The 12,786-nt window shown below is 42.0% G+C and overlaps 1 protein-coding gene and 1 pseudogene across 1 annotated transcript in view; one reads left to right on the top strand and one right to left on the bottom strand.

The window, feature by feature from the left end:
• C14H11orf80 (chromosome 14 C11orf80 homolog) overlaps positions 1-12,786 on the bottom strand; it is a 104,128-nt gene that overhangs the window by 63,222 nt on the left and 28,120 nt on the right. The window lies entirely within an intron of this gene.
• On the top strand, positions 4,268-11,309 carry LOC126935708 (ferritin light chain-like; annotated as a pseudogene).

Genomic DNA, 12,786 nt, shown 5'->3' on the forward strand with positions numbered 1-12,786 from the left:
GCCAGGATGGTCTCAATCTCCTGACCTCGTGATCCGCCCGTCTCGGCCTCCCAAAGTGCTGGGATTACAGGCTTGAGCCACCGCGCCCGGCCTTTTTTTATTTTTTTAGTAGAGACGGGGTTTCACCATATTAGCCAGGATAGTCTCGATATCCTGACCTCGTGATCCGCCCGTCTCGGCCTCCCAAAGTGCTGGGATTACAGGCTTGAGCCACTGCGCCCGGCCGAAAAATATTAAGATGTGAAAAGCTCAGCAAACCCCAAGGAGGATAAATGCGAAGAAAATCACATCTAGGTATAGAATAGTCAAAACGATAAAAACCAAAGATATTGAAAGAAGCCAGAGGAAAAGCACACATTATATACAGTGGAGGGATAATATGAATCACAGCTGACTTCTTACCATAAATAATAAAGGCCAGGTCCAGGCGCGGTGGCTCACGCCTATAATCCCAGCACTTCAGGAGGCCAAAGTAGGTGGATCGCTTGAGGCCATGAGTACAAGACCAGCCTGGTCAACATGGCAAAACCCTGTCTCTACTAAAAATACAAAAATTAGCCAAGTGTGGTGGTGCATGTCTGTAATCCCAGTGCTACTCGGGAGGCTGAGGCACAAGAATGGCTTGAACCCGGGAGGCAGAGGTTGCAGTGAGCCGAGATTGCACCACTGTACTCCAGCCTGGGTGAGAGAGTGAGACCCTGTCTCCAAAAATATATAAATAAATAAATAAATAAATAAAGCACAGAAGACAATTGACAATATCTTTCAAAATGTTAAAAAGGAGAAAACTATCAAGCCAGATATTCCAGTGCAATATCCTTTAAAATGAGGTTAAGGTAAAGGCATTTTAAGAGAGAAGATGAAATAATCTGTTGCTAGAAGATTTGCTAAAGGATTTTCTTCAGGCTGAAGATAGAAACCCAGCTATACAGGAAGAAATGAAGAGCACCAGAAATCATAAATAAGTGAATATAAAAGACTATTTTTTTCCTTGAATTTTTCTTGACAGCTAACTTTTCAGCGCAAAAATAATTTCATAAGGTAGGGAATTATAAGTATTTGAATATTTAAAAATACTCAAAATTGAGCAAAAAAAAAAGTATTTACCTATTCTCTTGCCACTACCACAGTGTCTTAACTACTGTAGCTTTATTAGTCTTGAAGTCAGGTGGTGCCAGTCCTCTGACTTTATTCTTCAATATTGAGTTGGCTATTCTGGGTCTTTTTCTTTCCATATAAACTTTATATTTTATTTTTTGAGACAGTCTCACTTTGTTGCCCAGGCTAGAGTGCAGTGCTGTGATCGCAGCTCACTGTAGCCTTGACCTCTTGGGCTCAAAAGATCCCCCTGAGTAGCTGGGATAGATGACCTATCTTTCCATAGCCAACAGAGCATCTTGAAACAATGGCATTGTAACAATGAAATTGAAATTCAGGGATTTGTACATCATGGTATCAAGCTAATGACTGAATTCATCCTAAATTTCATCCTGTAAGTTTGTCCCTAAAGACGTGGAGAAGGCTGGGTGCAGTGGCTCAAGCCTCTAATCCCAGCAATTTGGGAGACTGAGGCAGGAGAATCACTTAAGCCCAGGAGTTTGAGACTGTCTCTTAAAAAAAAAAAAAAAGAAAAAGAAAAAGAAAAAGAAAAGAAGAAAAAAAAGAAAGAAAAGACACAAAGTTCAGAAAACAGAAAATAGAGGTGGTAAACACTTATTAAAAGGTTCAGATAAATATAATTAAAACTTTTAACCATCTCATTAACTTGTAAATTAGCTTAAATATTTTAAGTAATTGAAATTCCCAATGCTAGCAAAGTACGGTGAAGTTGGTAACTTTACTACAAATGTTAGCATTACATGACACAACTTTTTTTGGGGGGATGGAGTCTTGCTTTGATGCCCAGGTTGGAGTGCAGTGGTGCGATCTCGGCTCACTGCAACCTCCACCTCCCAGATTCAAGTGATTCCCTTGCCTCAGCCTCCTGAGTAGCTGGGACTACATGCTATTTTTTTGTATTTTTAGTAGAGACAGGGTTTCACCATGTTAGTAGGCTGGTCTTGAACTCCTGACCTCAAGTGATCCGCTCATGTCAGCCTCCCAAAGTGCTGGGATTACAGGTATGAGCCACCACGCCTGGCTGCCATGACTTTTTACAAAGCAATTTCAGGGCCATAAAAATGTACACAAACTTTGATCAAGTTAATTCTATCTCAGAAAATTAATCCTAAAATTTTCAAGATAGTAAAAGGCTATATGCATTAAGATATTCATTCCAGTGATATTAATTAGCACTTATTGAGAATCGTGTGTTCAAAATAACCACTGCGCTATATGCATTATACATATTACTTCACTTAATCCTCAAAACAATTTTATGAGGTAGGTGCTTTCAAAAGATCAAAAACTTGCTCAAGACCACACAGTATAATCTCCTAGCCACTATAACTATCCTGCTATTCATAATAATGGGGGGAAAAAAGAACAAATCTAAATGTCTATTAATAGAAAAATGGTTAATTTATGATACATCTTGATGGATAATTTAGCCACTAAAATAGTGACTAGCAGACTATGTCATAACATGAAAAATGCTTATGTTAAGTAAAAAAAGACATAGGACAACATTATATATATTGTGATTACAACAGTATTAAAAAAAACATGATGGGCATGATTCTGGCTCAGTGCAGCCTCCACCTCTTGGGGCCAAACTATCCTTCTGTCCCAGGCTCCCAAGAAGCTGGGACACTGCAGGTGCACACCACCACACTCAGTTAATTTTTGTATTTTTTTGTAGAGACTGGGTCTTGCCATGCTGCCCAGGCTGGTCTTGTACTACCAGCGTCAAGTGATCCTCTCCCAAACTGCTGGGATTACTAGCATAAGCCACTGTGCCTGGCCTAGAAAAAGCATTTTAGGAAATACAGCACTCATTCATAACAAACACTGCTGGCAAATTAGGAATAGAAAAGAATTTCCTAAACTTAACAGGAGCAGGTACAAAAACTATTGCAAATATATTTAATAATAATTTTTTTTTTCTTTTAAGAGATGAGGACTTTCTGTGTTGACCAGGCTGGTCTCGAACTCTTGGCCTCAAATGATCCTCCAATCTTGACCTCCCAAAGTGCTGCGATTACAGGCATGAGCCACTGGTCCTGGCCAATGGTAGACTTTTAAATAATCCTTCCTTGTTTAAGGAAAGCAAGACACAGATGCCTAATATTACCCCTGCTATTCTATTTAATACTAGTACTATTCTATCCAATACAATCTGACAAGGAAAAGAAGTAAGCCATATGCCAGGCATGGTGGTTCATTCCTGTAGTTCCAGCAGTTTGGGAGGCCAAGGCAGGCAGATTACTTGAGGTCAGGAGTTCGAGATCAGGCTGGCCAACATGGTGAAATCCTGTCTCTACTAAAAATACACAAGTTACCCGGGCATGGTGGTGCATGCCTGTAGTCTCAGCTACTCAGGAGGCGGAGGTGGGAGAATCACTTGAACCTGGGAGGCGGAGATTGTAGTGAGCCGAAATCACGCCACTGCACTCCAGCCTGGGTAACAGAGTGAGACTCTGTCTCAAAAAAAAAGGTAAGCTATATAAGGATTGAAAAGGAAAAGATGGAGTTGTCATAATTTAGAGATGCTTTGAGGGCCCATATAAAGGATCCAAAAGAATCCACAGATAAATTATCCAAATTAATGAGGGATTAATTAAGTAGGGTTGAAAAAAATGAATACCATTCATAATAGCAACAAAAACTATAAGACTATAGAAATAAATATAACAAAAGATATCTAAGACCATTATGAAAAGAATTTTAAAGTGTTCACGTAAAAGATCTAAATAGGAATGACATAGCAAGATGGTGGGATAGGAAGCCCCAGGCCCTCATTTCCCCTACAGAAAAACCAACTCAACAGCAATACCAAATTATCTTTTGTGAGAACTCCAGAAGCCAGTTAAGAGGTTGCAGAATCATAAGTGAACTCAAAGCCAACAAGAGCCACACCCAAGCAAGACTCCGGCTAAAGAAATATCCCCTCATCTGAGACATTCTAGCCTTATGGCAAAGGAAAAGAAGCTACCAGCAAAATACACATAGACTCTTAAAGCTTCTCCTGGAGGGCGACACGTCACTTCCACTCACATTTCATTGGCCCTGGCAAGTTACATGACCCAGCCTTATACTGACAGGGCAAAAAGTATAATTCTCCCAGAAGAAGAGGAGACAATATTTTGAACAAATAATATCTGGCAAAATGGTCTCTAAAGTCAGGCAGACTTTGGCTTATAGCCATTTGCTCTTGGTTGAGCCCCTTATTCTCCTATAGAATCTATATACTGGGGATTATAGTGCCTATCTCTTAATTGTGACAACTAAAATTAAATAACATTTTTTAAAAGAAAATCTAAATAAAAAATGGGCCGGGCGCAGTGGCTCAAGCCTGTAATCCTAGCACTTTGGGAGGCCGAGACGGGCGGATCACGAGGTCAGGAGATCGAGACCATCCTGGCTAACACGGTGAAACCCCGTCTCTACTAAAAAATACAAAAAACTAGCCGGGCGAGGTGGCAGGCGCCTGTAGTCCCAGCTACTCGGGAGGCTGAGGCAGGAGAATGGCGTAAACCCGGGAGGCGGAGCTTGCAGTGAGCTGAGATCCGGCCACTGCACTCCAGCCTGGGCGACAGAGCGAGACTCCGTCTCAAAAAAAAAAAAAAAAAAAAAAAAGAAAATCTAAATAAATGACAAGCTATATCATCTCACAAAAACAATGCTAAAAATGTTCATAGCCACCAAATTAATCTATAATTCCATTTAATAGCAATCAAAATCACAAGATTTTTTATGGATTTTTTTTTTTTTTTTTTTTTTTTTTTTTTTTTTTTTTGAGACGGAGTCTCACTCTGTCACCCAGACAGGAGTGAATTGGCACGATCTCGGCTCACTGAAACCTCTGACTCCTGGGTTCAAGTGATTCTCACTTCAGCTTCCGGAGTAGCTGGGATTACAGGCATGCGTCTCTACACCCGGCTGATTTTTGTATTTTTAGTAGAGACGGGGTTTCACCATGTTAGCCAGGCTGGTCACTAACTCCCACCTCCTGTGATCTGCCGGCCTTGGCCTCCCAAAGCACTGGGATTACAGGCGTGAGTCCCCATGCCCAGCCTGGAACTTAGCTAATTATAAAACTCATAGGCAAGAGTAAAGGTTTTAAAAACCAAAGAGGAGGCCGGGCGCGGTGGCTCAAGCCTGTAATCCCAGCACTTTGGGAGGCCGAGGCGGGCGGATCACGAGGTCAGAAGATCGAGACCATCCTGGCTAACACGGTGAAACCCGTCTCTACTAAAAATACAAAAAGAAATTAGCCGGGCGTGGTGGCGGGCGCCTGTAGTCCCAGCTACTCCGGAGGCTGAGGCAGGAGAATGGCGTGAACCCGGGAGGCGGAGCTTGCAGTGAGCCGAGATCGCGCCACTGCACTCCAGTCTGGGCGACAGAGCGAGACTCCGTCTCAAAAAAAAAAAATAATAAATAAATAAATAAATAAATAAATAAAAACCAAAGACGAGGCCAGGCGCGGTGACTCATGCCTGTAATCCCAGCATTTTGGGAGGCCGAGGTGGGCAGATCATGAGGTCAGCATATCAAGACCAACCTGGCTAACACAGTGAAACCCTGTCTCTACTAAAAATCAAAAAAAAAAAAAAAAAAAAATTAGCCAGGCGTGGTGGCAGGCGTCTGGTAGTCCCAGTTACTGGGGAGGCTGAGGCAGCAGAATGGAGTGAACCCGGGAGGCGGAGCTTGCAGTGAGCGGAGATCGCCCACTGCACTCCATCCTGGGCGACAAAGCGAGACTCTATCAAAAAAAAAAACAAAAAAAACACCAAAGACTATTCTGAAAAAGAAAAACAAAGAGATATTTGCCCTATCATATAGCAAGATTTATTCTAAAGCTTTAGGAAATAAAACTCTACAATACTGGCCCAGGCACAGAGATAAATACTAGATTACCCAGAAACAGACCCAAGCATATATAGAATCTTAGTATATGACAGAATAATAATATAAATTACTGGGTAGAGTACTATTCAATAATAAACTGAGTTGGGACAAGTAGCAATCTGTTTGGAAAAGTATTTAAATTAGATTCCTAACTTATATCATAAATTAAAAACTCCATTATGAAGTCAGCTGGTTAGCAAAGCAAAACAAAAATTAACTCCAGATTCACTAGATGTAATAATAAATATAATTTTAAAACTTTAGTACTATTAAAGAAATTATATAGGCTGGGAGTGGTGGCTCACACCTATAATCCCAGCAATTTGGGAGGCTAAGGCAGGTGGATCACCTGAGGTCAGGAGTTCGAGACCAGCCTGGCCAACATGGTGAAACCCCATCTCTACTAAAAATATTAAAAATAGCTGGGCTTGGTGGTGGGGGCCTGTAATCCCAGCTACTCGGGAGGCTGAGGCAGGAGAATCGCTTGAACCTGGGAGGCAGAGGTTGCAGTGAACTGAGATCGCACCATTGCACTCCAGCCTGAGCAACAGAGCGACACTCTGTGTCAAAAAAAAAGAAAAAATAAATTACATAAAATGTCATTATGACTTCAGTGTAGAAAAGAATTGTCTCTAATCAATGATTGCGGCTTTCACTTTATAAAACCAGAAACAGAAGAGCAAATAAGACCCCAAACATGCAAAAGAAAGAATAAAAGATCAGAGTGTAAATGAATGAAATAGAAAACAACAGGAAGAACCTGGTTCTAGCCAGACTAATCAAGGAAAATAAAAGAGAAGACATAAATAACCAATACCAGGAGTAAGAAAGGAGATATTCCTAGAGATTCTACAAACATTAGAAAGATAGCAAGGAAAATTATGAACAATTTTATGTCAATAAACTCAATAACTTAGATAAAATGGACAAATTCCTTGACACAAATTACCCATGCTTACCAAGGAAAAAAAGAAGCCAGGTGCAGTGGCACACACCTATAATCCCAGCACTTTAGGAGGCTGAAGCAAGCGAATCACTTGAGTCCAGGAGTTCCAGACCAGCCTGGGCAACACAGTGAGACTCTGTCTCTACAAAAAATACAAACCAGGTATGGTGGTGCATGCCTATATAGTCCTGAGTCTGAGGCAGGAGGATCGCTTGAGCCAGGGAGGTCAAAGCTGCAACAAGCTGAAATCGCCCCACTGTACTCGAGCCTGGACGACAGAGACCATGTCTCAAAAAGAGAGACCGACCGTATAATTATTAAAGAAATTGAATTTGTAGTTAAAATATTTCCCAGGAAGGAAAAAACCAGGCCCAGATGGCTTCCTTGATGATTTGCACCAAATATTTAAGGAAGAAATAATATCTTCTACAAACTCTTCTAGGCAATTGAAGAACAGAGAATATGTCCAAAGTAATTCTATGAGGCCAGCATTACTTGTACCAAAACGAGACAAAAACATTACAAGAAAAGAAAATTACACATATCCTTTGTGAACACAGATGCAAAAATTCTTAATAAAATTATGGCAAATCAAATCCAACAATACAGGCTGGAGTGCAGTGGCATGATCTTGGCTCACTGCAACCTCCACCTCCCAGGCTCAACTGATTCTGCTGCCTTAGCCTTTGGAGTAACTGGGAAGACAGGCATGCAACACCACACCCAGCTATTTTTCTATTTTTTAGTACAGACAGGGTTCCACCATGTTGGCAAGGCTGGTCTCAAACTCCTGACCTCAGATGATCTGCCCGCCTCAGCCTCCTAAAGTGCTGAGATTATAGGCATGAGCCACGGTGCCTGGCCAAGATTTTTATTTTTTGAGATAGGGTCTTGCTCTGTCTCCCAGGCTGGAATGCAGTGGCAAAATTATAGCTCACTGCACCCTCCAACTCCTGGGTTCAATCAATCCTCCTGATTCAGCCTCCTGAGTAGCTAGGACTATAGGCATGCAGCACCATGCCCAACTAACTTTTAGAAATGTTTTGTAGATATGGGCCTTGCTATGTTTCCCAGGCTAGTTTAGCAAGCTTAAAAAATATATAAACATCAATTGTATTTCAAATACTAGCAAGGAACAGTTGGAAAATGAAATTCTTAAAAAAAAAAAAAATACCACTTACTGGCTCAAAGTCATCCATAAGGGTTGGAATCAACTTCTTCCAAACTCCTGTTAATGTTGATGTTTCGACCTCCTCCCATGAATGACAAATGCTCTTAATGACATCTAGAATGGTGACTCCTTTCCAGGTTTTCAATTGACTCTACACACTATGGCAGCTATAGTCTTATAAAATGTATTTATTAAATAATAAGTCTTTAAAGTTGAAATTACTCCTTGAACCATGGGCTATTCATGGATGTTCCGGCAGTGCATTTGGCAGTCCCACACATCTGTCTCTTGCTTCAATAGTACTTAGATGGAACAAACCCAGGGACTCCCTCTCTTCCGGCCTCCAACTGCCCTCCAATCTCCTCTCCACTTGTAACCTCTAGGATCATCTTCTCGGCCATCTCCTGCTTCTGGGACCAGCCAACACTGTTTTTGTGGTTAGCTCCTTCTTGCCAACTAGACTTATTAGAATTATTTCATCGAGTTGGAGGCAGCTGTCAATCGCCTGGTCAATTTGTATCTGTAGGCCTCCTACATCTCTCTCATTCTGGGCTTCTATTTTGACCGCAATGATGTGGCTCTAGAAGGCGTGAGCCACTTCTTCCACAAATTGGCTGAGAAGTGTAAGGGTGTAGAGCATCTCTTGAAGTTGCAAAGCCAGCATGGCAGCCACATTCTATTCCAGGACATTCATAAGCCATCTCAAGATGAGTAGGGTAAAACCCTGGATGCCATGGAATCCAACACAGCCATGTAGAAAAACCTGAACAAGGCCCGTTTGGATTTTCATGCCCTAGGTTCTGCCTACACAGACCCCCATCTTGGTGACTTCCTGGAGAGCCACTTCCTAGATGAAGAAGTGAGACTCATCAAGAAGATGGGCAACCACCACAGGCTCGCAGTCTCCCAGGCTGGGCTAGGCAAATATCTCTTTGAAAGCATGACTAGGGGCTGGGCATGGTGGTTCACACCTGTAGTCCCAACACTTTGGGAGGCCAAGGTGGGAGGACCACCTGAGGTCAGGAGTTTGAGACCAGCCTGGCCAACATGGTGAAACCCCATCTCTACTAAAAATATAAAAATTAGCTGGGTGTGGTGGCGGGCACCTGTAATCCTAGCTACTTGGGAGGCTGAGGCAGGAGAATTGCTTGAGTCTGGGAGGCGGAGGTTGCAGTGAGCCAAACCATGACATTGCACTCCAGCCTGGGCAACAAGAGCGAGATGCCGTCTCAAAAAAAATAAACAAATAAAATGAAGTATGCCTTGTATTTATTAAACACCTGCTATATGCCAGACATTGTGCTGGGCTCTGGAAATATAGAAGTGATTAAGACAAACTATATTCCTTTTCTCATGGAGCTAACATTTTTCCTTTTCTTTTCTTTTTTTTTTTGAGATGGAGTCTCAGTCTGTCGCCCAAACTGGAATGCAGTGGCGAATCTTGGCTCAGTGCAACCTCCACCTCCCAGGTTCAAGCGATTCTTCTGCCTCAGCCTCCCGAATAGCTGGGATCACAGGCGCCCACCACCTCGCCTGGCTAATTTTTGGTAGAGACAGGGTTTCACCATGATGGCCAGCCTGGTCTCAAACTCCTGACCTCAGGCTGTTCACCCGCCTCGACCTTCCAAAGTGCTGAGATTACAGGCATGAGCCACTGGGCCCGGCTGGAGCTTACATTCTAATTAGGAAAGAATAAACAAACAAATACACCCTCCCCCACAAAAAAAAATTCCTGAAGCGTATGATAGGTGCTATAAAAGAAATAAGCCTAGTAATGAGGTAAACTACTTAGGTAGGGTTGTCACGGAAGGCCTCCCGGAAGAGAGGACATTTAAGCTGAAATATAGAAGGGCAAGTGGACCAACCAGTCACACAAAAAACTAGGGGAGAAACATCCTAAGTAAAGGGAACAAGTACAAAGCCTCAAAGAAGAGAAAGGGCTTTGTGTGTGTCAAGGAACAGAAACTAGTCCAATGTGGCTGGAGTACAAGTGAGTTGAGGAAATAATAGTTTAATATATAATGTTTGGAGAGGCAGAAATGAGCCAGATCATTCAGTCTTGCAGTTTATGATGAGGTGTAGATTTTTCAGTTTCAATGCTAAGTACTGAGTTTTAAGAAGGGGAATGATGCAATCTACTTTTATATTTTTTAATTACTCTGATTGCTGTATGGAGAATGGATTTGATGCTTAGGGGACAGATTGAGGCTGAAGATATGGGGAAGGGAGATGAAGCAGTCAAAAACATAAACAGAAGCCTTCAGTACCCTCTATGTTCCAGGCACTACAGGAATTACTTAAAATAAATTTTCTCATTTTAGTCTTCCTAACAACGCGAAGTGTTATTATTCCCTCTTCACAAATGAGAAAACTGAGGCACAAGGAGGTTATGTAACTTGCCCATAATGACAAAGCTAGTAAGTGGCTAACCAGGATGATTCTAAATGTTACAGTCATATGCTGTTCCTCTAAATTTCTCAGCCTCTTTTTTTTCCCCCGTTTGAGACAGAGTCTTGCCCAAGCTGGAGTGCTGTGGTGCGATCTCGGCTCTCTGCAACCTCCACCTCCTGGGTTCAAGCGATTCTCCTGCCTCAGCTTCCTAAGTAGGTGGGGTTATGGATGCCTGCCACAACACCCGGCTGATCTTTTTTTTTTTTTTTGAGACAGAGTCTTGCTCTGTCACCAGGCTGGAGTACAGTGGTGCGATCTTGGCTCACTGCAACCTCCACCTCCCGGGTTCCAGCCATTCTCCTGCCTCAGCCTCCCAAGTAGCTGGGATTACAGGCATGCACCACCACACCCAGCTAATTTTTTGTATTTTTACTAGAGACAGGGTTTCTCCATGTTGGTCAGGCTGGTCTCAAACTCCTGACCTCAGGTGATCCTCCCACCTTGGCCTCCCAAAGTGCTGGGATTACAGGCGTGAGCCACTGCGCCCAGCCTGTCTTATTTTCTAAATGTATGTTTGGTACAACTTAAGTTTTTATTATGTCACACACAATGCTGCTACATATAATGTCGTGTTTCCTGTTTCACCCAAGTCTTATCTAGATTATACAATGGTTCCACTGAACCTAACAGCATGGAAGATACTCAGTAAATGCTGGTTGATTATTGAAGGTGCTCAGTTTCAGATACAGCTTTCATTGGCATAGATCAGGGGCTGGCAAACTTTTTCGGTAAAGGGTCAGCTAGTAAATATTTTTCATGTTATGAGCCATATACTTACTGCTGCAACTGTCACAACTACTCAACTCTGCCATACACTAGGTAGCTTAAACAAAGAGAAATTTATTTCTCACAGTTCTGAAGACTGGGAAGTCCAAGATCAAGGTGCCAGTTCATTTGGTTCCTGATGAGGGCTGTCTTCCTGGCTTTTAGACAGCTGCCTTCTCATTGTGTGCTCACATGGCCTTTCCTCAGTGGATACAAGGGAGGGAGAGGGAAAAAGAGAATAATCTCTCTCTCCCTTCCTCTTCTTATAAAACCACTAATCTCATGAAGGCCCAACCCTCATGATCTAACCCCACTTACCTCCCAAAGGCCCCATCTCCAAATACTATCACTTTGGGGGTTGGGGCTTTACCATATGAATTTTGCTATTTGTCCTTTAATTGTTGTTGTATAAGTTCTTTATGTACACTGGATACTAGACTTTTCTTATCTGTGGATTATTTTTTCACCTTTTTTTCCTAAGTTTTGGAACTAGAGACCTTTATTTTCCAGTTTTTTTTTTTTTTTTTTTTTTTTTAGGTATAATTGATCTTTTCACTTTCTTAATATCATCTTTTGAAGCATAAGAGTTTTTAATACTGATTAAGTCCAATTTCTCTACTTTTCCTTTGGTTGCTTGTGCTTTAAATGTCATATCCAAAAAAACATTGCCTAATCCAAGGTTATGAAGATTTAAATCTTTCTTTCTTTTCTAACAGTTTTATAGTTTTAGTTCTTTGATACATTTTGAGGTAATTTTTGTATGTGATATCATCTGACCATTTTTCAGAATGTATTAAATGGCTAGCCATAAAGTCTACTCAAGAAAAAATACAATATCCCCTCTTCCCATTCCAGCCAAATTCCACTATACCACTATAGGGAGACAACTCTCCTTGTGTCCCCAGCTGAGAAAACTAAAGATGTGTGGTAACCCGGAAGGACAGAGTTGGAACAATAAGTGCCCAGCTGATTACTCAATGAGGAATTGTAAAAGTTTAAGCATTTTAAGCCAGCCAGGTACAAGGCAGGTTAGCTCTCATGGGCTGCTGAATAAAAGCAGTTATGTACCACTCAGCCAGAGCATGAGCCAGCTCCCAGGATCTCTAATAATAAGAGCTATCCTTTTCTCCTGTTCTATCTATCCAAGTTGAAAAGGAAAAGGATTATGTCAGGGTTGGTAAAAACCACTTCTGTCGGCCGGGCACAGTGGCTCACGCCTGTAATCCCAGCACTTTGGGAGGCTGGGGCGGGCGGATCACGAGGTCAGGATATCAAGACCATCCTGGCTCTCTGGTGAAACTCTGTCTCTACTAAAAATACAAAAAAAAAAAAAAAAAAAAATTAGCTGGGTGTGGTGGCGGGTGCCTGTAGTCCCAGCTACTTGGGAGGCTGAGGCAGAAGAATGGTGTGAACTCAGGAGGTGGAGCTTGCAGTGAGCCGAGAT

This window comes from Macaca thibetana, chromosome 14 (assembly GCF_024542745.1).
Source record: "Macaca thibetana thibetana isolate TM-01 chromosome 14, ASM2454274v1, whole genome shotgun sequence".
In the NCBI taxonomy this organism is placed as follows: domain Eukaryota; kingdom Metazoa; phylum Chordata; class Mammalia; order Primates; family Cercopithecidae; genus Macaca; species Macaca thibetana.